Source organism: Bubalus kerabau, chromosome 1, assembly GCF_029407905.1.
Source record: "Bubalus kerabau isolate K-KA32 ecotype Philippines breed swamp buffalo chromosome 1, PCC_UOA_SB_1v2, whole genome shotgun sequence".
Classification (NCBI taxonomy): Eukaryota; Metazoa; Chordata; class Mammalia; order Artiodactyla; family Bovidae; genus Bubalus; species Bubalus kerabau.
Window position 1 is genome coordinate 97,456,382 of NC_073624.1, and position 26,757 is coordinate 97,483,138.

Genomic DNA, 26,757 nt, shown 5'->3' on the forward strand with positions numbered 1-26,757 from the left:
GTGGATGTGGAGTACATCTCTCTCCGTAGATACATCAGGAATACATCTTCAGACACAGAACTACATGCAGAACACCAGCTGAGAGAGGACAGGAGTACCTGAGCAGTAGAAAAAAAAATATATGGAACCACACAAAAGTCGGTAGGACGAAGGAACTAGGGGGAAAAACAAGAGTGTTAGTAGGACTGGACCTGCCCTCAACAGGTGGGGGAACTAAAGCAGGGGTCTGATCCCCATATCGGGGCAATTGTCTGAGTCAGAGGAGAAACATTTAAGTCTGAGAATGAAACAGCTGATCTGTGGCAGCCTAAATGGAATGAGAATCAGACAGTCCTTGCCACAGCCATACATACCCCTGACAGGGACACAGGTCCCTTAGAAGGCCCAGCGGCTGGGAGCTGGACTTTAGGGATTGTGGTGCAATCCCAGGGTGAGGGCTGCTGTTGACTGCGGAGAAACAGATTGAGGGGATGTGAGGGAGGAGACTAGTGGGAAATGCCTGTGGAGGAAAGCCAGGCAGCCATGGAAGCAAGGTGATTCTGCTGAGTCATGTGTAGGGGATAGAGCCATCATCATAGCCTCTATCCCCACACACTAGCATCAGCAGCTGAAAAATAGAGTGAAGTGAAGTGAAGTTGCTCAGTCGTGTCAACTCTTTGCGACCCCAGGGACGGTAGCCTACGAGGCTCCTCTGTCCATGGAATTTTCCAGGCAAGAATACTGGAGTGGGTTGCCATTTCCTTCTCCAGGGGATCTTCCCAACCCAGGAATCGAACCCAGGTCTCCTGCATTATAGGCAGACGCTTTTACCATCTGAGCCACCAGGGAACAATAGAGAGGCTAGCCCATCAGACTCCTGATGCACTGAACTACAGAGTAGGACCCCACCCAGGGTGCCCTTTTAAGTGCCTGAGGCACTGAACAACAGAGAAGGACCCCAGGCAAGGGAGGCCTCTAAGTGCCTGAATGGGTAGGGCTATGGAGAAAAACTGGCCCAAGAGGCCTTCTGATTATCATATATAAGAGGCTTGAAAAAATAGTCTGAAAAGGCCATAACTCCTGTGGCAGAGGCAGTCCTTGTCCCTGCATACTTGGCGCCGCCCAGGGTCCCCGCAAGCCAAGCAGCTGTGCTACCTTTACACTCAACTCTCACTGGGGCAGAGCTGCCACAGGCAAAAAAAAGTCTTGCATCTATGCATGCAGGGTTGCTTCAGTTGTGTCTGACTCTTTGTGACCCTGTAGACTGTGGTCTGCCAGGCTTCTCTGTCAGGGTTGTCCAGGCAAAAATACTGGAGCATATTGGCCAATACTGCTTGCCATACACTTCTAAAGCACTGTATTTCCTGCTGCCCTAGCCGCCAACTCCCCTGAGTACCTGGTGCTGCCAGAACCCCTGCGACGCAAGCAGCTGCACCATCTCCACACCTGGCCCTGATGGGGGCCAACCCAAGTCCTCCAGGGCAGCCTCAAGAGCAAACCCCAGTGGACAACCCACATGTAGAGGTGGAAATAAAACCACAATTGAAACCTAGGGGCAGTGTGGCTAAGGAAGAAGACCCCAAACCCTCCCACCAGCTATACAAGCTGCAGATTAAATCCACATGATCAACTAGGCAGATTCTGTGTCTATGGAATATATAAAAGGTCATTGAGAACTCCTGCAAAAGAAAACACACTAGTTCTGATGGCTGTGGACATTGGAGGCAAGAACACACAGGCGTAGGACCAGTTTAGAATCTGAGCTGCCCCCACAGCAGGTCCAGAGACCAGCACAGTGTTGGAGGGCATCCTAGGGAGGTGAGGTGGACTGTAACTCCCAGCGAGGCTGGACTCTGACAGCAGTGACTCAAGAAAAACATTTATTATTCTTATGGTTTGACTTGTTCTGGGATCACAAAGAGTTGGACAGAACTGAGCAACTAAGCACAGTAGATTCTTTTGACTTTTCTTTTTTTCCCCCCTCTATTGTAGTTGTCAATTTTATTGGCACTATGAAATCTAATTAAGCTTTTGAGCTTTTTGTTTTCTCTCCTCTGTCACATTTTTTATTGTTGTTATAAACCTCTGGCTCTATGTTGGGCTTTTGCAGTTCTGTGGAGTTTTCCTTTTTTCTATCTTTTTTTAATTTTAATTTTTTAAACATAGTATTATTTTATACATTTATTCTTTTGTTTGTTTTTCCTACTGTTCTTTTTCCCTTCCAGTTAATCTTTAATGTATATAAATCTTCATCTACCTCTCTTTAACTTCACATATCTATTCTTTCTTTCTTTTCTTTTTTTCCTTTCCTCTCAACATATGTGTTAGTTTTGTTTTCATTGCTTTACTCCCCACTTGGCACCTTGCTTTAGTTTTGTTTTCCAGTTTGTGCTTTAGTTAGTTTTGTTCTTAACTGGTAAATATAATTTTTTATTTCCTTTGTTCACCAGGTCAATTTATTGTACTTTATTTTTGTTGAACAGTTTTGACTTTGCTCAGGGATGTATATGTTATGTGTATATTCCATTACTTTAATTATTATTTGCCTGATTTTGTAACTGCCATTTGTCTGGGGTTCACCTTTGGTTTCTCACTTTTGGGTATTTGTTTTAATCTCACTTAATGCCATAACAAACCACTTGTGGAATCTTCGTTCCTGCCCAGGGATAAAGCCCTGACCTTTGTAGTGGAAGCACTGATTCCAAGACCCTAGACTACCAGAGAACTAACCCTAGGGAGTATCAAATAGTAAGAACTCACACAAAGGAAACCACTTGAATACAAGACCCGGCATCACCCAACCACCAGTAGCACCCTGTGCAGGACGCCTCATCTAAACAACAAACAAAACAAAAATACAAACCCAGTCACCAGCAGACAGGAATACCACCTCACTCAGCCTTGCCCATCAGAGGAAAAACAAACAAAAACAAAAAAAAACCAAAACAAACAAAAAAAACAATAGACAAAACAAAACAACAACAACAACAACAACAAAACTCAGCACAAATTTCCCCCTATACAAAGTGTACACAAACCACTGGACCAACATTAGGAGGGCAGAAACCAAAAGGAAGAAAGAATTCAACCTTGAAGACTGGGAAAAGGAGACCTCAAACATAATAAGTTAAAGAAAAAAATAATGAAAAGGCAGAGAAATACTACACAAATGAAGGAACAAACTAGAAACACAGAAGTCCAAATAAATGAAGAGGAAATAGGCAAACTCCCTGAAAAAGAATTCAGAATAATGATAGCAAAGATGATAAAAAACCTTGAAAACAAAATGGAGAAAATGTAAGAATCAATTAACAAAGACCTAGAAGAACTAAAGACTAAACATACAGAGACAAACAACACAATTACTGAAATTTAAATACTCTAGAAGGAATCAATAGCAGAATATCTGAAGAATAAGAACAAATCAGTGAGCTGGAAGATAAAATGGTGGAAATAACTTCTGAAGAGCAGAATAAAGTTAAAAGAATGAAAAGACCTGAGGACAATCTCAGAGACCTCTGGGACAATATCAAATGCACCAACATTCAAATTATAAGGGTTCCAGAATAAGAAGAGAAAAAAGAAAGGGTATGAGAAAATTTTTGAAGAGATTATAGTTGGAAATTTCCCCAATGGAAAAGGAAATAGTCAATCAAGTCCCAAGAGGCACAAAGAGTCCCATACAGGATAAACCCGAGGAGAAACACGCCAATACACATACTAATCAAACTAACAAAGACTAAACACAGATCAGATCAGATCAGTTGCTCAGTCATGTCCAACTCTTTGCGACCCCATGAATCGCAGCACGCCAGGCCTCCCTGTCCATCACCAAAGAATATTAAAAGCAGCAAGGGAGAAGCAACAAGTAACATACAAGGGAAACCCCACATGTTTAACAGCTGATCTTTCAGCAGAAACTCTGCAGGTCAGAAGAGAATGGCAGGATATATTTAAAGTACTGAAAGGGGAAAATCTACAACCAAGATTACTGTACCCAGCAAAGATCTCATTCAAAACTGATGGAGAAATAAAAAGCTTTTCAGACAAGCAAAAGTTAAGAGAATTCAGTGCCACCAAACCAGCTTTACAACAAATGTTAAAGGGACTTATATAGTCAAGAAATATAAAAGAAGAAAAAAGATCTACAAAATCAACCCCAAACAATTAAGAAAATGGCAATAGGAACATATATATCAATAATTACTTTAAATGTTAATGGACTAAATGCTCCAACTAAAAGACACAGACTGGTTGAATGGATACAAAAACAAGACCCACATATATGCTGTCTACAAGAAACCCACTTCGGGGAGGGATGTGGGAGGGGGGTTCAGGATGGGGAACACATGTACACCCATGGTGGATTCATGTCAATGTATGGCAAAACCAATACAATATTGTAAAGTAATTAGCCTCCAATTAAAATAAATAAATTTATATTAAAAAAAAAAAAAGAAACCCACTTCAGACCTAAAGACACATATAGACTAAAAGTGAGAGGATGGAAAAATATATTCCATGCAAATGGGAAGCAAAAGAAAGCTGGAGTAGCAATCCTCATATCAGACAAAATAGATCTTAAAATAAAGAAGATTATAAGAGATAAGGAAGGACGCCACATAATGATCAAGGGATCAATCCAAGAGGAAGACATAACAATTGTAAATATCTATGCACCCAACAATGGAGCACCTCAATACATAAGACAAATACTAACAGACATAAAAGGAGAAATTGACAGTAACACAATAACAGTATGAGACTTTAACACCCTGCTCACACCAATGGACAGGTTATCAAAACAGAAAATTAATAAGGAAATACAAGTCTTAAATGATACATTAGATGAGATGGATCTCACTGATATCTTCTGGACATTCCATCCAAATGCAGAGGAATACACCTTCTTCTCAAGTGCACATGGAACATTCTCCAGGATAGACCAAATCTTGGGTCACAAATCAAACCTCAGTAAATTTAAGAAAATTGAAATCATATCAAGCATCTTCTCTGACCACAAGGATAGAGACTAGATAGCAATTACAAGAAAAAAAACTGTAAGAAACACAAACACATGGAGATTAAACAACACATTTCTAAATAATGAACAGGTTACTGAAGAAATCAAGAGGAAAATAAAAAATTCCTCGAAACAAATGACAATGAAAACACAACAACGCAAAACCTATGGGATATAGCAAAAGCAGTTCTAAGAGGGAAGTTTATAATAATACAATCCTACCTCAAGAAACAAGAAAAACATCCAATAGACAACCTAACTTTACACCTAAAACAACTGGGAAAAGAAGAACAAAAAACCCCCAAAATTAATAGAAGGAAATAAATCATAAAGATCTGAGCAGAAATAAATGAAAAAGAAATAAAAGAAACAATAGTAAAGATTAATAAAACTTAAGCTGGTTCTTTGAGAAGATAAACAAAATTGACAAACCTTTACCCAGACTCATCAAGAAAAAAGGAGAGAAGAATCCAATCAACAAAATTAGAAATGAAAATGGAGAGGTTACCACAGACAATGCAGAAATACAAAGGATTATAAGAGACTATTATGAGTAATAAATATGGCAATAAAATGGATAACCGGGAAGAAATGGACAGATTCTTTAAAAAATTCAATCTTCCAAGACTGAACCAGGAAGAAATAGAAAATATGAACAACCCAATTACAAGCACAGAAGTCGAAACTGTGATTAAAAATCTCCCAAAACACAAAAGCCCAGGACCAGATGGCTTCACAGGAGAATTCTATCAGACATTTAGAGAAGAGCTAATGCCTATCCTTCTAAAACTCTTTAAAAATTTGCAGAGGAAGAAGCACTTCCAAACTCATTCTATGAGGCCATCATTACTTTGATATCAAAACCAAAGACAACCCCAAAAAAGAAAACTGCAGGCCAATATCATTGATCACCATAGATGTAAAAATCCTCAACCAAAGTTTAGCAAACGGATATCAGCAACACATCATAAAGCTCATACACCATGATCAAGTTGGGTGTATTCCAGGAATGTAAGGATTCTTCAACATACACAAATCAATCAATGTTATACACCATATTAACAAATTGAAAGATAAAAACCACATGATAATCTCAATAGATGCAGAAAAAGCCTTTGACAAAATTCAGCACCCATTTATGATGAAAACTCTTCAAAAAATGGGCACAGAGGGATACTACCTCAACATAGTACAGGCCATATATGATAAGCCTATAGAAAACATTATTGTCAATGGTGAAAAACTGACAGTATTTCCCCTAAGATCAGGATCAAGGGTGTCCACTCTCACCACTATTATCAACATAGTTCTGGAAGTCCTAGCTATGGCAATCAGAGAAGAAAAAGAAATAAAAAGAATACAGATTGGAAAATAAGAAGTAAAGCTCTCACTGTTTGCAGATGACATGATACTGTACATAGAAAACCCTAAAGATAGTATCAGAAGATTAGTAGAGCTAATCAGTGAATTTAGCAAAGTTGCAGGATACAAAATCAATACATAGAAATCACTTGCATTTCTATATAATAACAATGAAAAATCAGAAAGAGAAATTAAGGAATCAATCCCATTCACATTTCAACAAAAAGAATTAAATATCTAGGAATAAACTTACCTAAGGAGACAAAAGAACTGTATACAGAAAATTATAAGACACTAATGAAAGAAATCAAAGATGACATAAACAGATCGAGAGATATTCCATGTTCCTGGGTAGGAAGAATCAATATTGTGAAAATGACTATACTACCAAATGCAATCTACAGATTCAATGAGATCCCTATCAAATTACCAATGGCATTTTTCACAGAACTAGCACAAAAAATTTCACAATTCATATGGAAACACAGAAGACCCCAAATAGGCAAACCAGTCTTGAGAAAGAAGAATGGAGCTGGAGGAATCAAATTTCCTGACTTCAGATTATACTACAAAGCTACAGTCATCAAGACAGTATGGTACTAGCACAAAAACAGAAACACAGACCAATGGAACAAGATAGAAAGCCCAGAAATAAACCCATGTACCTATGGGTGCCTTACTTTTGACAAAGGAGGCAAGAATACACAATGGGGCAAAGACAGCCTCTTCAATAAAAGGTGCTGGAAAAACTGGACAGCTACATGTAAAAGAATGAAATTAGACCACTTCCTAACACCATACACAAAGATAAACTCAAAAGAGATTAAAGACCTAAATGTAAGACCAGAAACTATAAAACTCTTAGAGGCAAACACAGGCAGAACATTTGATGATATAAATCAAAGTAAGATCCTCTATGACCCACCTCCTAGACTAATGGAAATAAAAATGAAAGTAAACAAGTGGGCCCTGATTAAACTTAAAAGCTTTTGCACAGCAAAGTACACTATAAACAAGGTGAAAATACAACCCTCAGAATGAGAGAAGATAATAGCAAATGAAAAAACTGACAAAAGGATTAATTTCCAAAATATACAAGCAATTCATCATACAAATCAATACGAGAAAAACAAACAACTCAATCAAAAAAGTGGGGGAAAGACCTAAACAGACATTTCTCCAAGGACATACAGATGGCTAACAAACACATGAAAAGATGCTCAACATTGCTCATTATTACAGAAATGCAAATCAAAACTACAATGAGATATCACCTCACACCGGTCAGAATGGCCATCATCATAAAGTCTACAGACAATAAATGCTGGAGAGGGTGTGGAGAAAAGGGAATGCTCTTGTACTGTTGGTGGGAATGTAAATTGATACAACCACTATGGAAGACAGTGTGGAGATTCCTTAAAAAACTAGGAATAAAACCACCATGTGAACAGGAATCCCACTCGTAGGCATATACCCTGAGGAAACCAAAATTGAAAAAGACACACGTATCCCATTGTATATTGCAGCACTATTTACACTAGCTAGACTATGAAAGCAACCTAGATGTCCATCGACAGATGAATGGATAAAGAAGTTGTGGTACATATACACAATAGAATATTACTCAGCCATAAAAAATGAACACATTTGGGTTAGTTCTAATGAGGTGGATGAACCTAGAACCTATTATACAGAGTGAAGTAAGTCAGAAAGAGAAAGATAAATATCATATTCTAACACATATATACAAAACCTAGAAAAATGGTACTGAAGAATTTATGTACAGAGCAGCACTGCAGTCCATGGGGTCACACAGAGTCGGACACGACTGAGGCAACTTAGCAGTAGCAGCAATGCAGAAACATCCATAGAGAATAGACTTATGGACATGGGGAGAGGGGAGCAGAAGGTGAGATGTATGGAAAGAGTAACATGGAAACTTACATTACCATATGTAAAATAGATAGCCAATGGGAATTTGATGTATGGCTCAGGAAACTCAAACAGGGGCTCTGTGTCAACTTGGAGAGTGGGATGGAGGGGGAGGTGAGAGGGGATATGTGTGCACCTATGGCTGATTCATGTTGAGGTTCGGCAGAAAACAACATAATTCTGTAAAGCCATTATCTTTCAATAAAAAAAATTTTTTAATGTCAAATACAATTTACTTACTACTTCTTGCCAATTTATAATCTTTAAGAAAGTTAATTCTGATTTAGTTATATATTATTGTAAATCTATATTATCTAGTAATACTTTAGTGGGCCTATTCTTCTAGTAACATATATTAAGTTCAGTTCAGTCGCTCAGTCGTGTCTGATTCTTTGCGACCCCATGAATCGCAGCATGCCAGGCCTCCCTGTCCATCACCAACTCCCGGAGTTTACCCAAACTCATGTCCATTGAGTCAGTGATGCCATCCAGCCATCTCATCCTCTGTCATCCCCTTCTCCTCCTGCCCCCAATCCATCCCAGCATCAGAGTCTTTTCCAATGAGTCAACTCTTCACATGAGGTGGCCAAAGTATTGGAGTTTCAGCTTCAGCATCAGTCCTTCCAGTGAGCACCCAGGACTGATCATAGATTAAAAATGTTTGAAGTAGAGCATGTATAGATATACTAATACTATATGGGTAGGCTTCCCAGGTGACTAAGTGGTAAAGAACCTTCTTGCCAATGCATGAGCGGTTAAAGAGAAAGACTAAATTAAAAAAAAAAAAAAAGACTTGGTTAGTAAATGTTTGTTCTCCATTTTCACTCCCCAAAATGGGGAGGTTCATGATCCAAAATTATTGAGAGTCTTCATTATATAATAAACAATAGAGTAATGTTAATGTAGGATTCTGTTACAAATTCTTTTTTGTCAGGTTGAATGACTAAAACAGAAATTATACCACAAAACGTTTTTCAGATTTTTTAAACTTTGCATTATTCAATATTATTTGGTCCCATCTGTTTGTACTAAGTCAACACATTTATGTTTTATCACACAATCACAGAAAACTAACCAAACTGATCACATGGACCACAGGCTTGTCTAACTCAATGAAACTGTGAGCCATACCAGGTAGGGCCACCCAAGACGGACAGGTCACAGCGCAGAGTTCTGAAAAAATGTGGTCCACTGGAGAAGGGAATGGCAATCCACTTCAGTATTCTTGCCTTGAGAACCCCATGAACAGTATGAAAAGGCAAAATGGTATGACACTGGAAAATGAACTCCCCAGGTCAGTAGGTGCTCAATATGCTACTGGAGAAGAGTGGAGAAATAACTCCAGAAAGAATGAAGAGACAGAACCAAAGCAAAAAGAACACCCAGTTGTGGAGGTGACTGGTAATGGAAGTAAAATCTGATGCTGTAAAGAGCAATATTGCATGGGAACCTGGAATGTCAGGTCCATGAATCAAGGCAAATTGGAAGTGGTCAAACAGGAGATGGCAAGAGTGAACATCGACATTTTAAGAATCAGTGAACTAAAATGGACTAGAATGGATGAATTTAACCCAGATGACCATTTTGTCTACTCCTGTGGGCAAGAATCCCTTAGAAGAAATGGAATAGCCATCATAGTCTACAAAAGAATCTGAAATGCAGTACTTGGATGCAATCTCAAAAATGACAGAATGATCTCTGTTCATTTCCAAGGCAAACCATTCAATATCACAATAATCCAAGTCTGTGGCCCAACTAGTAATGCTGAATTAGCTGAAGTTGAATGGTTCTATGAAGACCTACAAGACCTTCTAGAACTAACACCCAAAAAAGATGTCCTTTTCATCACAGGGGACTGGAATGCAAAAGTCGGAAGTCGAGAAATACCTGGAGTAAGAGGCAAATTTGGCCTTGGAGTACAAAACGAAGCAGTTCAAAGACTAACAGAGATCTGCCAAGAGAATGCACTGGTCATAGCAAACACCCTCTTACAACAACACAAGACTCTACACATGGACATCACCAGATGGTCAATACTAAAATCAGATTGATTATATTCTTTGCAGCTATGGAGAATCTCTATAAAATCAGCACAAACAAGACCAGGAACTGACTGTATCTCAGATTGTGAACTCCTTATTGCCAAATTCAGACTTAAACTGAAGCAATTAGGGAAAATCACTAGACCGTTCAGGTATGACCTAAATCAAATCCCTTATGATTATACAGTGAAAGTGAAAGTGAAGTCACTCAGTCGTGTCTGATGCTTTGTGACCCATGGACTGTAGCCTATCAGGCTCCTCCATCCACGGGATTTTCCTGGCAACAGTACTGGAGTGGGTTGCCATTTCCTTCTCCAGGGGATCTTCCCAACCCAGGGATTGAACCTAGGTCTCCCACAAAGTAGGCAGATGCTTTGCCATCTAAGCCACCAGGGACTGTGGAAGTGACAAATAGATTCAAGGTATTAGATCTGATAGACATAGTGCCTAAAGAACTATGGGCGGAGGTTCGTGACATTGTACAGGAGTCAGGAATCAAGACCATCCCCAAGAAAAAGAAATGCAAAAAGGCAAAATGGTTGTCTGAAAAGACCTTACAAATAGCTGTGAAAAGAAGAGAAGTGAAAGGAAAAAGAGAAAAGGACAGATATTCCCATTTGAATGCAGAGTTCCAAAGAACAGCAAGGAGAGATAAGAAAGCCTTCCTCAATGATCTGTGCCAAGAAATAGAGGAAAACAATAGAATGGGAAATACTGGAGATCTCTTCAAGACCCTAATAGATGTTTTTCTGAAACTCTCTTGCTTTTTTGATGATCCAACAGATGTTGGCAATTTGATCTCTGGTTCCTCTGCCTTTTCCAAATTCAGCTTGAACATTTGGAAGTTCATGGTTCACATACTGTTGAAGCCTGGGTTGGAGAATTTTGAGCATTAATTTACTAGCATGTGAGATGAGCACAATTGTGCAATAGTTTGAGCATTCTTTGGCAGTGCCTTTCTTAGGGATTGGAATGAAAACTGACCTTTTCCAGTCCTGTGGCCACTGCTGAGTTTTCCAAATCTGCTGGCATATTGAGCGCAGCACTTTCACAGCATCATCTTTTAGGATTTGAAATAGCTCAACTGGAATTCCATCACCTCCACTAGCTTGGTTTGTAGTAATGCTTCCTAAGGCCCACTTGACTTCACATTCCAGGATGCCTGGCTCTAAGTGAGTGATCACACCACCATGATTATCTGGGTTGTAAAGATATTTTTTGTACAGTTCTGTGTATTCTTGCCACCTCTTCTTAATATCTTCTGGTTCTGTTAGGTGCATACAATTTCTGTCCTTTATTGAGCCCATCTTTGCATGAAATGTTCCCCTGCTGCTCTACTGCTGCTAAGTCGCTTCAGTCGTGTCCGACTCTGTGCGACCCCAGAGACGGCAGCCCACCAGGTTCCGCCGTCCCTGGGATTCTCCAGGCAAGAACACTGGAGTGGGTTGCCATTTCCTTCTCCAATGCATGAAGTGAAAAGTGAAAGTGAAGTCGCTCAGTCGTGTCCAACTCTTCACGACTCCATGAACTGCAGCCTACCAGGCTCCTCCGTCCATGGGATTTTCCAGGCAAGAGTACTGGAGTGGGGTGCCATCACCTTCTCCGAATGTTCCCTTGGTATCTCTAATTTTCTTGAAGAGATCTCTAGTCTTTTCCATTCTAATGTTTTCCTCTATTTCTTGGCACAGATCACTGAGGAAGGCTTTCTTATCTCTCCTTGCTGTTCTTTGGAACTCTGCATTCAAATGGGAATATCTGTCCTTTTCTCCTTTGCTTTTTGCTTCTGTTCTTTTCACAGTTATTTGGAAGGCCTCCTCAGACAGCCATTTTGCTTTTTTGCATTTCTTTTTCTTGGGGATGGTCTTGCTCCCTGTCTCCTGTACAATGTCACAAACCTCCATCCATAGTTCATCAGGCACTCTGTCTATGAGATCTAGTCCCTTAAATCTATTTCTCACTTCCACTGTATATTTGTAAGGGATTTGATATAGGTCATATTTGAATGGTCTAGTGGTTTTCCCTACTTTCTTCAACTTAAGTCTGAATTTGGCAATAAGGAGTTCATGATCTGAGCCACAGTCAGCTCCTGGTCTTGTTTTTGCTGACTGTATAGAGCTTCTCCATCTTTGGCTGCAAAAAATATAATCAGTCTAATTTCGGTGTTGACCATCTCGTGATGTCCATGTGTAGAGTCTTCTCTTGTGTTGTTGTAACAGGGTGTTTGTAAGACCAGTGCATTCTCTTGGCAGAACTCTATTAGCCTTTGTCCTGCTTTTCCTGTACTCCAAGGCCAATTTTGCCTGTTACTCCAGGTGTTTCTTAACTTCCTACTTTGGCATTCCAGTCCCCTGTGATGAAAAGGACATCTTTTTTGGGTGTTAGTTCTAGAAGGTCTTGTAGGTCTTCATAGAGCTGTTCAATTTCAGTTTCTTCAGCATTCCTGGTTGGGGCATAGACTTGGATTATTGTGATATTGAATGGTTTGCCTTGGAAATGAACAGAGATCATTCTGTCGTTTTTGAGATTGCATCCAAGTGCTGCATTTCAGACTCTTTTGTTGACCATGATGGCTACTCCATTTCTTCTGAGGGATTCCTGCCCACAGTAGTAGATAAAATGGTCATCTGGGTTAAATTCACCCATTCCAGTCCATTTTAATTCACTGATTCCTAAGATGTTGATGTTCACTCTTGCCATCTCGTTTGACCACTTCCAATTTGCCTTGATTCATGGACCCAACATTCCAGGTTCCTATGCAATATTGCTCTTTACAGCATCAGAGCTTGCTTCCATCACTAGTCACATCCACAACTGGGTGTATTGTTTTTGCTTTGGCTGTGTCTCTTCATTCTTTCTGGAGTTATTTCTCCACTGATCTCTGGTAGCATATTGGGCCCCTACCAACCTGGGGAGTTCATCTTTCATTGTCCTATCTTTTTGCCTTTTCATACTGTTCATGGGGTTATCAAGGCAAGAATATTGAAGTTGCTTGCCATTCCCTTCTTCAGTGGACCACATTTTGTCAGATATCTCCACCATGACTGGCCCATCTTGGGTGGCCTTACATGGCATGGCTCATAGTTTCATTGAGTTAGACAAGGCTGTGGTCCATGTGATTAGATTGTTTAGTTTTCTGTGATTGTGGTGTTCAGTCTGTCTGCCCTCTGATGGAGAAGGATAAGAGGCTTATGGAAGCTTCCTGATGGAAGAGACTGACAGAGGGGGAAACTGGGTCTTGTTCTGATGGGTGGAGCCATGCTCGGTAAATTGTTAATATAATTTTCTGTTGATGGGTGGAACTGTGTTCCTTCCCTGCTATTTACCTGGGACCCAACTATGGTGGAGGTAATGAAGACAATGGTGACCTCCCTCAAAAGATCCCATGCATGTACTGCTACACTCAGTGCCCCCAACCCTGCAGCAGGCCACCAGTGACCCATGCCTCTGCTGGAGACTCCAGGACACCCACAGGCAAGTCCAGGGCAGTCTCATGTGGGGTCATTGCTCCTTTCTTCTGGGTCCTGGTGCACAAGGTTCTGTTGTATCCTTCGAGAGTCTATTTCCCAGTCCTGTGTAAGTTCTTGCGTCTCTATGGTGGGGTTAATGGCCACCTCCTCCAAGAAGGCTTATGCCATACCCAAGACTGCCGCACCCAGAGTCTCTGTCCCTGTGGCATACCACCGCCAACCTGTACCTTCATAGGAGATGCTCAAACACGATTCTCTCTCAGTCTCTGTGGGGTCCCTGCATCCGTGCACACAAGGTTTGTTTCAGCCCTCTGAGCTTCTAGATTCTAAACATTCGCCCCTCCTACCATCTTGCTGGGGCTTCTCCTTTGCCCTTAGTTGTGGTATATCTCCTCACAGCCGCTCCTGTGCCTACCATCTAACTGGGGTTTCTCTGACCTTGGACATGGGGTATCTCCACACAGCCAGTCCAGCAAAGTGCAGCCACTGCTTCTGACCTTGGACATGGGGGTATCTCCTCTCCACCACTCGCTGCTCCAGTGCTGCTCAGGTGGTGCTAATATTAGGGTCTTACAAATATTTCCCCATATCACTAAGTATTGTTTCTACATTCTTTTACAACATCATTTATGTTGGTTGAATAATATTCCAATATATGGCTGTACCATGACTTATTACTTAATATATCTTTTACTGATGGCTTTTCATTTTCACGCATTGGAGAAGGAAATGGCAACCCACGCCAGTGTTCTTGCCTGGAGAATCCCAGGGATGGGGAAGCCAGGTGGGCTGCTGTCTATGGGGTCGCACAGAGTCAGACACGACTGAAGCGACTTAGCAGCAGCAGCATTAAATTATTTAAAGAAGTACATTAGAAAAATTAAAGCTGTCTGATAATGTTGGAATGCACAGCCTTGCAAAGCAGTGAGCTTTCCTTTTGAGAGGCTAGAATGTAATTTTTAGAGGTTATCTCAGAAGCAATTCTTACTCTAAGAAGGTACCTTCTTTCTTTTCTTTGACCGCATTTCTTGTGGCAGTTATTTTTCTTCTAGTATTTGCCTTCTTTCCCTGTGCTTCAGTCTCGTCTCAGCCTTATCATCCTGACCATCTCCTTCTCCCTCCTCAGTGCCAGATTCAGAAACACTGCTTTTGCATTCCTGTCTCTACTAAAGAGCTTTTCAGTCAAATGCTCTACCTCTGAACCATATCCCCACTACCATAGGGCTTCTCTCTTTCCTGGCCAATCTAATCAGACACTCTCTAGGCCCAATAACCTTTTTTTTTTTTTTTTTTTTTTTGCCACACCACGCAGCTTGTGGGATCTTAGTTCCCTGACCAGAGACAGAACCAATCAGTAAAAGCACTGTGACCTAACCATTGGACCACCAGGGAATTCCCAACTTCTTCCGTTGAATAGTTGAGTAGCCTGGTGTCACATCATAAGAATATCCTAGGCCTTCATTGTTCTTAAAAATGGAATACTTTTCAGGATGGGTACAGGAAAGAGCTGGCAAAAGAAGCTTAAATGTGTTTAAAACAAAAAACAAATTTTAAAGGGGATGCTCTTTATGTACAATAATGTTAGTATGTGTAAATAAAAGTGAAAATAATTCTCTTGTGTCATTAGTTATAAAGTTGATCAACACTGTATTAGCCTCTTGAGATCCTTAATTCTGACTTTAATCACTTTAGGGCAGGGATTCTACTCTTCTTATTTTTGATACATTCTTTAGAGTAGCTACAAAATCAGTATTTGTACAGCCGATTTTTGGTGAAAGAGTAAATTTAATATTTTAGGATCCCAAATCACAATGGCATCTCTAAATTTTTTATAAAGCTAGCATGTAGCTTTCATTTCCTATTTGGAGTCTTCCTATTCCACCATCTTGGCCACCTTGAACACTTCCTATTTACAGAAGGCTGTTTAATCAATGTGAGTAAAACTAAGCCTGACGTTTTAAGTTCAGACAAAGAAATCTGTTAGATATACTTCAGCAACCCTTATCATCAGTCAAAAGGGATAAGCCACATTGTCCTAGGAATGATATGTTTACAGAGAATTGTAAACACAGTTCTGAATTCCTTTGATAAAACTTGACTTCCAAAGCTTCAGACTCAAATAGCTGACTGACCCACTGCTGCTGCTTTCTGAAGTGCTGATTTGCTCTTTTCTCAGCTTCTCCCAAGCTGGCTGTAACTTTGCACTTGCACTGAGACATGGTGTTCTTTGTTTAGGGTCAAACTGCCTAGGTTTGTGGGGGGGGGGGATCTTTAGATCAAAGTCTTTGTTGGATATCAAATTTCTTTAATGAGTCCTTTCCTTCCTAATACCTCATGGTTTTCTCTTTTGACTTTGGATTTGACTCCAATTTAGCACAAACAACTAATAACAACTTCCATTGAATAACATTTCTTTTGGTTTATAAAGCAGTCTTTGTATCTCATTTTGTTGACTTCTTGTAATGGTTCTGTGGGGTCAGAGAGCCAAATGCGGTTTGGCTCTTTCTGACTGGACAAAATGAGTTTGAGTGGTGGAGTGGCTCACCTGAGATTACACAGCAAATCAATCCTGAGGTTGGACTGTAGGCGTGTGTGTGTGTGTGTGAGCGCGTGTGTGCCTGCTCAGTCATGTCTGACTCTTTGCGACCCCATGGACTATATGTAGTCTGCCAGGCTCCTCTGTCCATGGGATTTTCCAGGCAAGAATACTGGAGTGGGCTGCCATTTCCTACTCCAGGGGATCTACCTGACCCAGGGTTTGAACCCAAGTCTTCTATGGCTCCTGCATTGATGTGCAGATTCTTTACCACTGAGCCACCTAGGGTTGGATTGGCAACTTTCTTTTTTTTTTGCCAACTTTCAATTCAATACTCTTTCTACTGCACATGAAAAAACAAGGAGAGGGAATGTAAAGTGATGCCGACATTGTGGAAAACAGTATGTTGGTTTCTCAAAAAATTCAATATACAATTATCATATGATCCAGCAACTTTCCTTCTAGGTATATATCTAAAAGAATTAAAAGCAGGGACAGTTATTTGCTTCATAACAGCATTGTTCACAAAAGCTAAAAGGTGGGAACAACCCAAATGTGCATCAAAAGATGAAGGGATAAACAAAATGTGGTATATGTCTACAATGAATTATTGTTCAGCCTTGAAAAGGAATGGAATTCTGATACATGCTGTAAGATGGATGAACCTTAAGGACATTAGGCTAGGCAAAACAAGTGAGACACAAAAGGACAAATACTGTATGATTCCACTTATATGAGGTACCTAGAACAGTTAAATACAGTCAGAAAATAGAACATTGTTTACTGGGGCCTAGGCTGAGGGAGAATGCAAAGTTCCTGTTTAAAGGGTACAGAGTTTCAGTTTGGGATGATGGAAAAATTCTGGAGGTAGATAATGGTGATGGTTGTACAATGATGTGAATGTGCTTAAAGTCACTGAGTTGAACACTTAAAAGTGGGTAAAGTAGTAAATTTTGTACTATGGGGCTTCCCTGGTGGCTCAGATGGTAAAGAATATGCCTGCAATGCAGGAGACCCAGGTTTGATTCCTGGGTTGGGAAGATCCCCTGGAGACAAGAATGTCTGTCTCCCCCATGCTTTAGAAGGGGAGGAATAATCACAGATAGAAGGGAAATGAAATCTCTCTCTTAATGTGTATAAAATTTATAACTGTGACTATCACTTTCACACATTCTACTACAATAACAGAAAAGTCAGGGGAGGGGGATAAGTATGGGAAAAGCAATAAAACTTGATTCTAGCCTTGGTTCTGCCTCTAACAGATAACCTTTTTACTCCTCAATTTCATTATCTGTAAATTAAGGGGGACTGGATTAGGTGTTCTTCCAACTCTAAACAGTCATCAGAAATATGCATGCTCTGAGGACAAAGCCATATCAGGATTTATATTGCGATCTCACCTGATGATCAAACATTTGTGAAAAAGACACATCCTCTCAGATAAGTGATGGAGACAAGTTGACATTTGCTATGATTTCCAGAAATCATAGAGTTGCCAGGCTTATTAGAATACCAGTCTGTAGAAGTCCAGATAAAAGGTGTAGGTGTTTTCTAACTATAATAATAATAGTAACTATTATTATTCAGGCACCAATTAGAGTCTAGAAATGCTACAGAAAAAAGTTGGTGAAGCTAATTATCTCAAGTTTGGTGGATAAAAATCAATCTGTTAAACAAATATAGTTTATAGTTTTAAGTAAACAAACATTATTTTAACAAATGCAGTTTCCAATTACAAATATTTATGATCTGAAGAATACAAATCAACAGTCCTTGTAACCATCACAACGAATCTTTGTATATCACCAGAAAGCTCTTTGCCCTTCATAGCAAACAGCTTGAGAAACTTGACTTCATAATGACAAATCATAAACTTTATGCTGTGTGCGTGCTAAGTCACTTCAGTCATGTCTGACTCTGTGTGACCCTATGGACTGTAGCCCACCAGGCTCCTCTGGCCATGGGATTCTCCAGGCAAGAATACTGGAATAGATTGCCATGCCTTCCTGCAGGGGATCTTCCTGACCCAGGGATTGAACCAGTGTCTCTTACGTCTCCTGCGTTGGCAGGTGGATTCTTTACCACTAGCGCCACCCATGGGTAAATATTCATAGTTTTTTTCCTTTAAAGAAGTCTTTTAATTTTGTTCAAATTCTCTGTCAATTAGCTGCAGAACCCCTTTTTGATCTGACTCTTAACATTCCATAGATCTCGTGTTCCAAATCACGTGTCTCCTAGGTTTCCACTTGATAGGAGAGCACTGCAAGTGAAAAGTGAAGATGATGTTAATGGCCCTCTCCCTGTCCCAGTTCCTCTCTACCTTTCTGGTCCTGCCTCAGTCCCCTGTCGGCCTGGATGCAATGGGAGAGCACCACAGCCAGTGACTGGAACAAATCAGGGCCAAGTGGGCTGCGATCATGTCAGGCTGCTTGCAAGTCTTCGTTTGGGGGGACAGATGGGGATCACTTGGGGATCTTTGCTGCTGCCTACTCAGAGGAATTAGGGTGTGCATACTCATTTTTCTTACATCTAAGATGTACTGCCTTGCTGAGTATTTGTCTTGTCAAATACTTGGGTTTGTTGTTGAACTGCTGGGGCTTGCTTCAGTGATAATTTGTAGCCTGTGCTAAATTAAAGAACATAGGCCTTAGAATTTTGTCTCCTCACTAAAAACCAGAAAGGGGAAGGATGAACTGCGAACAGGAAAGCTAGATCTTTTGATCTGGATCATGAAGGAGTCAAGATACCCAAAAGCGCATCCCTGGTTGAGGTTGCTGGAATTTTGGCCCTCCTCAGGGTTCCGCCACGAGTCCTCTTTGAACTCCACATGTTCACCCTTTCCCACGTTTCACTCTTTCTGTAGGCTCAGTTCAGTTCAGTTCAGTTCAGTCGCTCCTTCGTGTCCGACTCTTTGCGACCCCATTCTGTAGGCTGCTGGTGCTGCTGCTACTAGGTTGCTTCAGTCGTGTCCGACTCTGTGCGACCCCATAGACGGCAGCCCACCAGGCTTCCCCGTCCCTGGGATTCTCCAGGCAAGAACACTGGAGTGGGTTGCCATTTCCTTCTCCAATGCATGAAAGTGAAAAGTGAAAGTGAAGTTGCTCAGTTGTGTCCGACTCTTAGCGACCCCATGGACTGCATGCAGCTCACCAGGCTCCTCCGTCCATGGGATTTTCCAGGCAAGAGTACTGGAGTGGGGTGCCATTGCCTTCTCCGATTCTGTAGGTAAATCTCCATCACCAGTCCCGACTTCTCATCCAAGACTTGGAGCCTTTCCATTGGAGATGTTTTAGGTACTTCAGAAACAAGTCCAAATGCAAAATCCATTTGGATCATGAAGTATAAGGTTAAGAAGGCATGAGAAGAGTTGCAAAAGATGAAAGTATAAATAATTTAAGGCCTCACGAGCCATGAAGGGAAGGAAGAGGAAGGGGAAAAGGAAGAGGAAGGGAAGGAGGGAGAAGGGGAGGCAGAGAAGCACGAGCTTGATTTTTCAGAGCAATGAGGAGCACTGAAGTATGTTTAACAGGGCTGACACAATTATACATCCATGGTTTAGGAAGAGCACTATTCACTCAATACCATTGATGAATTGGAGAAAGACAAGACCATGAGTGGGAAGAACTTTTAGGTGGGTATTGAGACAATCTGAAAGGGCCATAGGAAGGAGGCAAGGGATCTGGAGAAGGGGCCTGGGGTCAGAAGATTGAAGGGGGAATGGAGTCCCCATGGCCAGCAAGCTGGTGCCCTGATAATGCCCACAGTCCTAGGAAAACTCCGGAAAGGGAGCAGGGCTGCTTGGTCATGTGCCTTCTCTCTACCTAAAGAGTCTTATCTCACACTAAACCTTCTTCATTCTTTCCTTCCCCAAAATATGAGGGCCTACTATGCACCAGACACTGTCCTTGACACCAGGGATATAGTCATTAACAAAGAGACAAAAATTTCCCCTTCTTCTGGAACAAGCATTCTAGTTGGGCAAGACAATAATATGTATTATATTGCGGAGTGACCAATGCTCTTATAAAAATAAAGACAGGAAAAAGAGGGATAGAAAGAAAGAAGGGCAACAAAAAAGGGTAAAGAAAAAAAAAGAAAGAAAGAAAAGGGTGACCTCAAATTTCTGCTTAACAAGTCCTGCTTTTTATTTTAGTGTTTCCTGTAAGCATTAGTTCCTTCCCTCCTTTCTTTCGTACCCTCAAGTCATTAGAGTGAAAAAGCATGAGCCCTTATAAGATCTTAAAGGAAAAAGGGTGCCAGGTAGATTCTTATATATATAAATGTGTATGTAGGTAGATGCAGGTAGATACATATGTATATACATTATGATTATATGTATTATATATGATTACATGTATATATATTATGTATATACATATATATTTTTGTTGAGATATATTTTGTATTTGATGAGACAACCTGATTCAAAGCTATGCTCAAAGAAGATCTCTTGGAAGAACCTTGAAAACATTAGGCTTAAGAAAAAGAATCCAGACACAAAAGGCTACATATTATATGATTCCATATATCTGAGCTGTCCAGAAAGATCTATCCATGGAGACAGAAAGTAGAAAACTGGTTTCCAGAGGCTGGATGAGGAGAAAATGGGAAATGACTCCTAGTGGGTAGGGGGTTTCTCTAGGGATGAGAATGTTCTGAAAACAGTCGTGATGGTTACACAACCTTGTGAATACGTGAAAAATATTCAAATCGTACAATTTAAAATGAAGATATAGTGTTAATTATATCTCAAAAATATTTTAAACTTTGGGGAAAAAGGACCTCTTCCTTAGTGGCACCTTCAAAAAATGCCAAGAAGGATATAGTCAGAGGTCAAAATTAAAAGTCATGAAAATTATTTTTGCTAAGAAGGATATAAGTTGATTTGCATGCAGAACTTTACAAAAAGCACACAAACTAGAAACCTGTTTGGTTCAGCCAGCAAATGTTCTGAATGAATTATTTTGCACCAAAGCTCAAAGGCTTCCTACCTTTTTGAATTTCTAAATGTACTTTCTAATCACAAATATATAGAATAGCAATAAAGAGGTAGTGCCCTTGAAAGAAATGGAAACTCTTCCTTCTAGTTTTGTACTTTATTTTATGGGTGTTGAGGCCTATGTTTGGTTTCTCAGTTAAGGATCTGTGGTTCTAAGCAACAGAAACCAACTAACTTAAATGTGGGAGTGGTTTTTGAAGGATCAGGGCAATTCACAGAGTCCAAGTCAGACTTCATCAGGTCATTATTAAGACCCCAGCTCATTAAGAAGACCCCAGGAGAGAAAGGAGCCAGAGCAGCACCTGCTCCGGACCTCCCTTCCAGTGCCCTGCTGCAGGGTGAGCTTCAGCTTTCAGCCTCATCCTTCTCGGTTTGTCTGCACTTTGTGTGCCGCCTGGGGTTTCCCTGGTGACTCAGATGGTGAAGAACCTGCCTGCAATGCTGGAGACCTGGCTTTTATCCCTGGGTCAGGAAGATCCTTTAGAGAAGGGAATGGTTATCCACTCTAGCATCTAACTACTAGAGATCTCTTCAAGAAAATTAGAGATACCAAGGGAACATTTCATGCAAAGATGGGCACAATAAAGGACAGAAATGGTATGGACCTAACAGAACTAACAGAGCAACTAACACCTTGACTTTGTGTGCAGCCCAGGAGAGAGGAAGTCTGATTGACCTAACTTACGCGTGCTTGTGTGTGCTTAGTTGCTCAGTCATGTCCAACTCTTTGGGACGCTTTGGATTCTAGTCCACCAGGCTCCTCTGTCCATGGGATTTTCCGGCAAGAATATTGGAGTGGGTTGCCATTCTCCCAATCCATAGATTGAAACCAAGTCTTCTGTGTCTCCTGCATTGCAGGTGGATTATTTACCTGTTGAGCCATCAGCGAAGCCCTGACCTAACTCATATCTCATGTCTACTAACATGGAAATTGTTATTGAAAATCATATTAGTAGCTATGAGCTCTAGTTTGACAAGGCCTTAATATGTACATATCTACATTCCACAGTGAAAAAGTGAGTCTGTTGGGAGTTCAATAGTTTTGAAAATCTGCTTCCTTTCTATAACACATCTAGTTAGGAAGGCTGGGGGACTCTTCCATTACGACTCTTAGTGGGGAAAGCATTGAAAATCAAATTGCTGTTTGTGCTTCTAAGAAAATTACCTTTTAACCAGTTTTCCCTGCCTGATAACACAGAGATTGGCTAGAAGTATTAATGTTGTGAGAAGTAGTGTAAACATAATATGGTTGAAAGCTAAATAGCAGCTTCAGTCTTCATACCTTACCAGTAAGAGCATAAAAAATGGACCACAGAGTCAAAACTACTTACAGCTATTGTTATGAAGGAAAGTTATGACCAACCCAGATAGCATATTCAAAAGCAGAGACGTTACTTTGCCAACAAAGGCCCATCTAGTCAAGGCTATGGTTTTTCCAGTAGTCATTTATGGATGTGAGAGTTGGACTATAAAGAAAGCTGAGTGCCGAAGAATTGATGCTTTTGAACTGTGGTGTTGGAGAAGACTCTTGAGAGTCCCTTGGACTGCAAGGAGATCCAACCAGTCCATCTTAAAGGAGATCAGTCCTGGTGTTCATTGGAAGGACTGATGTTGAAGCTGAAACTCCAATCCTTTGGCCACCTGATGCGAAGAATCGACTCATTTGAAAAGACCCTGATGCTGGGAAAGATTGAGGGCAGGAGGAGAAGGGTACAACAGAGGATGAAATGATTGGATGGCATCACCAACTCAATGGACATGGGTTTGGGTGAACTCTGGGAGTTGGTGATGGACAGGGAAGCCTGGCATGCTGCAGTTCATGGGGTCACAAAAAGGGTCAGACATGACTGAGAGACTAAACAACAGCTGTTGAAGTTTAAGGTGTGCAGCATAATGGATTGACTTATATACATCATGGAATGATTATCATAATAAGTTTAGTGAACATCCATCATCTCATATAGATATAAAATTAAATTAAAAATATGTATTTTTTCTTGTGGTAAGAACTCAGGATTTACAATCTTAACAACTTTCATATATAACACAGAGCTGTGTTAATTACATTTATCATGTTGTACACTACATCCCCAGTACTTATGACTGGAAGTTTGTACTTTTTGCCTGATGAAGTTTGTGCTTCCTCCAGTTGCCCCTCTCCTTACCCACCATGTCCGGTTACAACAAATCTGATCTCTTTTTCCATGAGTTTGTTTTTGGAGTATGATTGACCTATGACACTGTTAGTTCCTGTTGTACAACATAGTAATTCAATATTTCTATACATTTCAAACTGATCGTCAAGATAAGTCTAGTTACAATATGTTGCCATTCAAAGATATTACATAATGTTTGACAATATTTCCCACATTGTACATTTCGTACCCATGACTCATTTATTTTGCAACTAGAATTTTGTACATCTTTATCTCTCTCACCTATTTCAATCCTCCCCCCCAGCTCCTCCCCGCTGGCAACTACCTGTTTATTCTCTGTGTCTATAACTGTTTTTCTGTGTTTGTTCATTTGTTTTCTTTTTTAGATTCCACATATAAATGAAATCATACAGTATTTGTCCTTCTCTATCTGACTTATTTCACTCAGCATAATACCCTCTAGGTCCACCCATGTTGTCACAAATCACAGGATTTCATTTTTTATGGCTGAGTAATAGTCCATTGTGTATACATACCACATCTTATTTATTCATCTCCTGATGGGTACTTAGGTTGCTTCCATATCTTGGCTCATTATAGATAATGCTGCAATGATCATGCTGCTGCTGCTAAGTCCCTTCAGTCGTGTCCAACTCTGAGCGCCCCCATAGACGGCAGCCCACCAGTCTCCCCCGTCCCTGGGATTCTCCAGGCAAGAACACTGGAGTGGGTTGTCATTTCCTTCTCCAATGCATTAAAGTGAAAAGTGAAACCGAAGTCGCTCAGCTGTGTCTGACACTTGGCGACCCCATGGACTGCAGCCTACCAGGCTCCTCCGTCCATGGGATTTTCCAGGCAAGAGGGGTGCATATATCTTTTTGAATTAGTGTTTTCATTTTCTTCAGATAAATAGCTAGTAATGGAATTCCTGAATCATATGGTAGTTCTATTTTTAATTTTTAAAAGAACCTCCCTACTGATTTTCCATGGTGGCTTCCCTAATTTTTGCATTCTCACCATTGATGCAAGATGGTCCCCTTATCTCCACATCCTAGCCAACACTGGTTATTTGGATTTAAAAAATATTTATTTATTTGGCTGCACTGGGTCTTAGCTGCGGCACGTGGGATATTCCATCGTCATTGCAGCATGAGGGATCTTTAGTAGCAGCATGGGAACTCTCAATTGTGGCATCTGGGATCTAGTTCCCTGACCAGGGATCAAACCTGGGCCGCCTGCATTGGGAGAACACTTTCTTAGCCACTGGACCACCTGGGAAGTATTTTTTTTTTTATATAATAGCGTTTCTGACAGATGTGAGGTGATTTCTCACTGTGATTTTGATTTGCATTTCCCTGATTAATAGTAATGTTGAGCATCTTTTCATGTATCTGTTGGCCATCTGCATACCTTCTTTGGAAAATTGTCTCTTCAGATACTCTGCTCATTTTAATACTGGGTTTTGGGCTTTTTATTTATGTTGACTTATATGAGTTCTTTGTATATATTTTGGACAGTAACCCCTTATTGCATATATTGCTTGCAAATATCTTCTCCCATTTAGTAGGTGGCTTTTCATATTGTTAATAATTTCCCTCCCTGTACAAAAGCTTTTTAGTTTGATGTAGTCCCACTTACTTATTTTTGCTTTTGTTTTCCTTGCCTGAGGAAACATATCCAAAAAAATACTGCCTATGTTTTTTTCTACCTTTCTAGTTTCAAGTCTTACATTTAAGTCTTTAATCCATTTTGAATTTGTTTTTGTGCATGGTGCGAAAGAGTAGTCCAGTTTCATTCTTTAGCATATAGCTGTTCAGTCTTCCGAACATCATTTACTGAAGAGGCTATCTTGTCCCCATTGTATATTTTTGCCTCCTTTGTCATAGATTAATTTCCCATAGAAGCATGGGTTTGTTTATGGGCTTTCTCTTCTGTTCCACTGATCCATGTGTCTATTTTTGTGCCAGTACAATGGTTTTTTTTTCAATTGAAGTATAGTTGATTTACAATGCTATGTTAGTTTCTGGTGTACAGCAAATTGATTCAGTTATACGTACATATATTCAAATTCTTTTTCATTATAGGTTATTACAAGCTATCGAATATAGTTCTCTGTGCTATATAGTGGCACTGAATTTTTTATTCTGTTTTCTTTTCAAGTCTAGAACCTTCTTAAGACACGGCTTTGAAATCTGTAATGTTAATTCTAAGGATGTGAATCTGGTACAGTGAAAACCAACAAAATTTCTGGAAGCAGTTAGTTTGGGCATGTCTAATTTGACTCTAAAGAACTAGAGTAAAGATTCTTCATGACTAGGAGGGCTCATTCTATAAAGCCACATTCATAAATTCTCCTAAGACTATATGGCAAATAAGGAGGGCATATGGTTATCAACACTAGTGATCAAACTTACTAGTAAGAAACAGATTTCGTAATGCTGAACCTTAGGGAAAAAAATCATGCTTTAGAAGGGGATGAATAATCACAGAGAGAAGGGAAATGAAACTTCTGTCTTAATGTGTATAAAATTTATAACTTCCTCCACCAAATCCTACCAGCCTGACTTGGATGTGAGGGGCCATCAATTACCCTATCATTACATTTTTAGATTCTAATTTTAGAGGACTATTTGAGGAGCTTACATATTTTACACCTGCATCTCTAAGAAAAAATTTTTCTTATTAAAAATTCTGGGAGCAAAACCAGTACCTACCAAGGAAGTGTGGAAATCTGGTTGACATTGCTATCACAATAATTACTTCAGAATCAGGAATTCCCAGTACACTGCTATTTTTATCATTTCTGATAAGACGAGTGATTCTGGGCTATAAAAGCTACCCTAGGGCTTTCCTGGTGGCTCAGTGGTAAAGAATCCGCTAGTGCAGGAGACATGGGTTTGATCCCTGGTCTGGGAAGATCCCATATGCCGCGGAACGACTGGGCCCACGCACCACAACTAGAGACTGTGCCCCTCTCACTGCAACAAGAGACAAGCCTACACAGCAACGAAGATCCAGCACAGCCAACAACAACAAAAAGCTAACCTAGTTTAGTAGTCACTTAAAAAAAAAATGAAGCAGAGTAGTGATTACTTTTTTATATTTGATGAAATAAGAGTGTAAAGTCAGAAACTTGAGTTTGAATCTGAGATCTGCCACTTCTTTTGTGGCTTGCCTCAGTTTCCTCATCTGTAAACTGGGGCGAAAATCGCCACCTCCACTATGGGGATGTCATGAGGATTAACTGAATTATCATATGAA

The 26,757-nt window shown here is 40.3% G+C and overlaps 1 protein-coding gene and 1 non-coding gene across 2 annotated transcripts in view; one reads left to right on the forward strand and one right to left on the reverse strand.

Annotated features, from left to right (window-relative positions):
* The window catches only part of LOC129652714 (uncharacterized protein C3orf20 homolog), a 79,354-nt gene that overhangs the window by 38,376 nt on the left and 14,221 nt on the right, over positions 1–26,757 (forward strand). The gene's annotated exons all lie outside the window — the stretch shown is intronic.
* Positions 756–828, reverse strand: TRNAY-AUA (transfer RNA tyrosine (anticodon AUA)). Its single transcript has one exon. It is a non-coding gene; the product is annotated as a tRNA-Tyr (tRNA).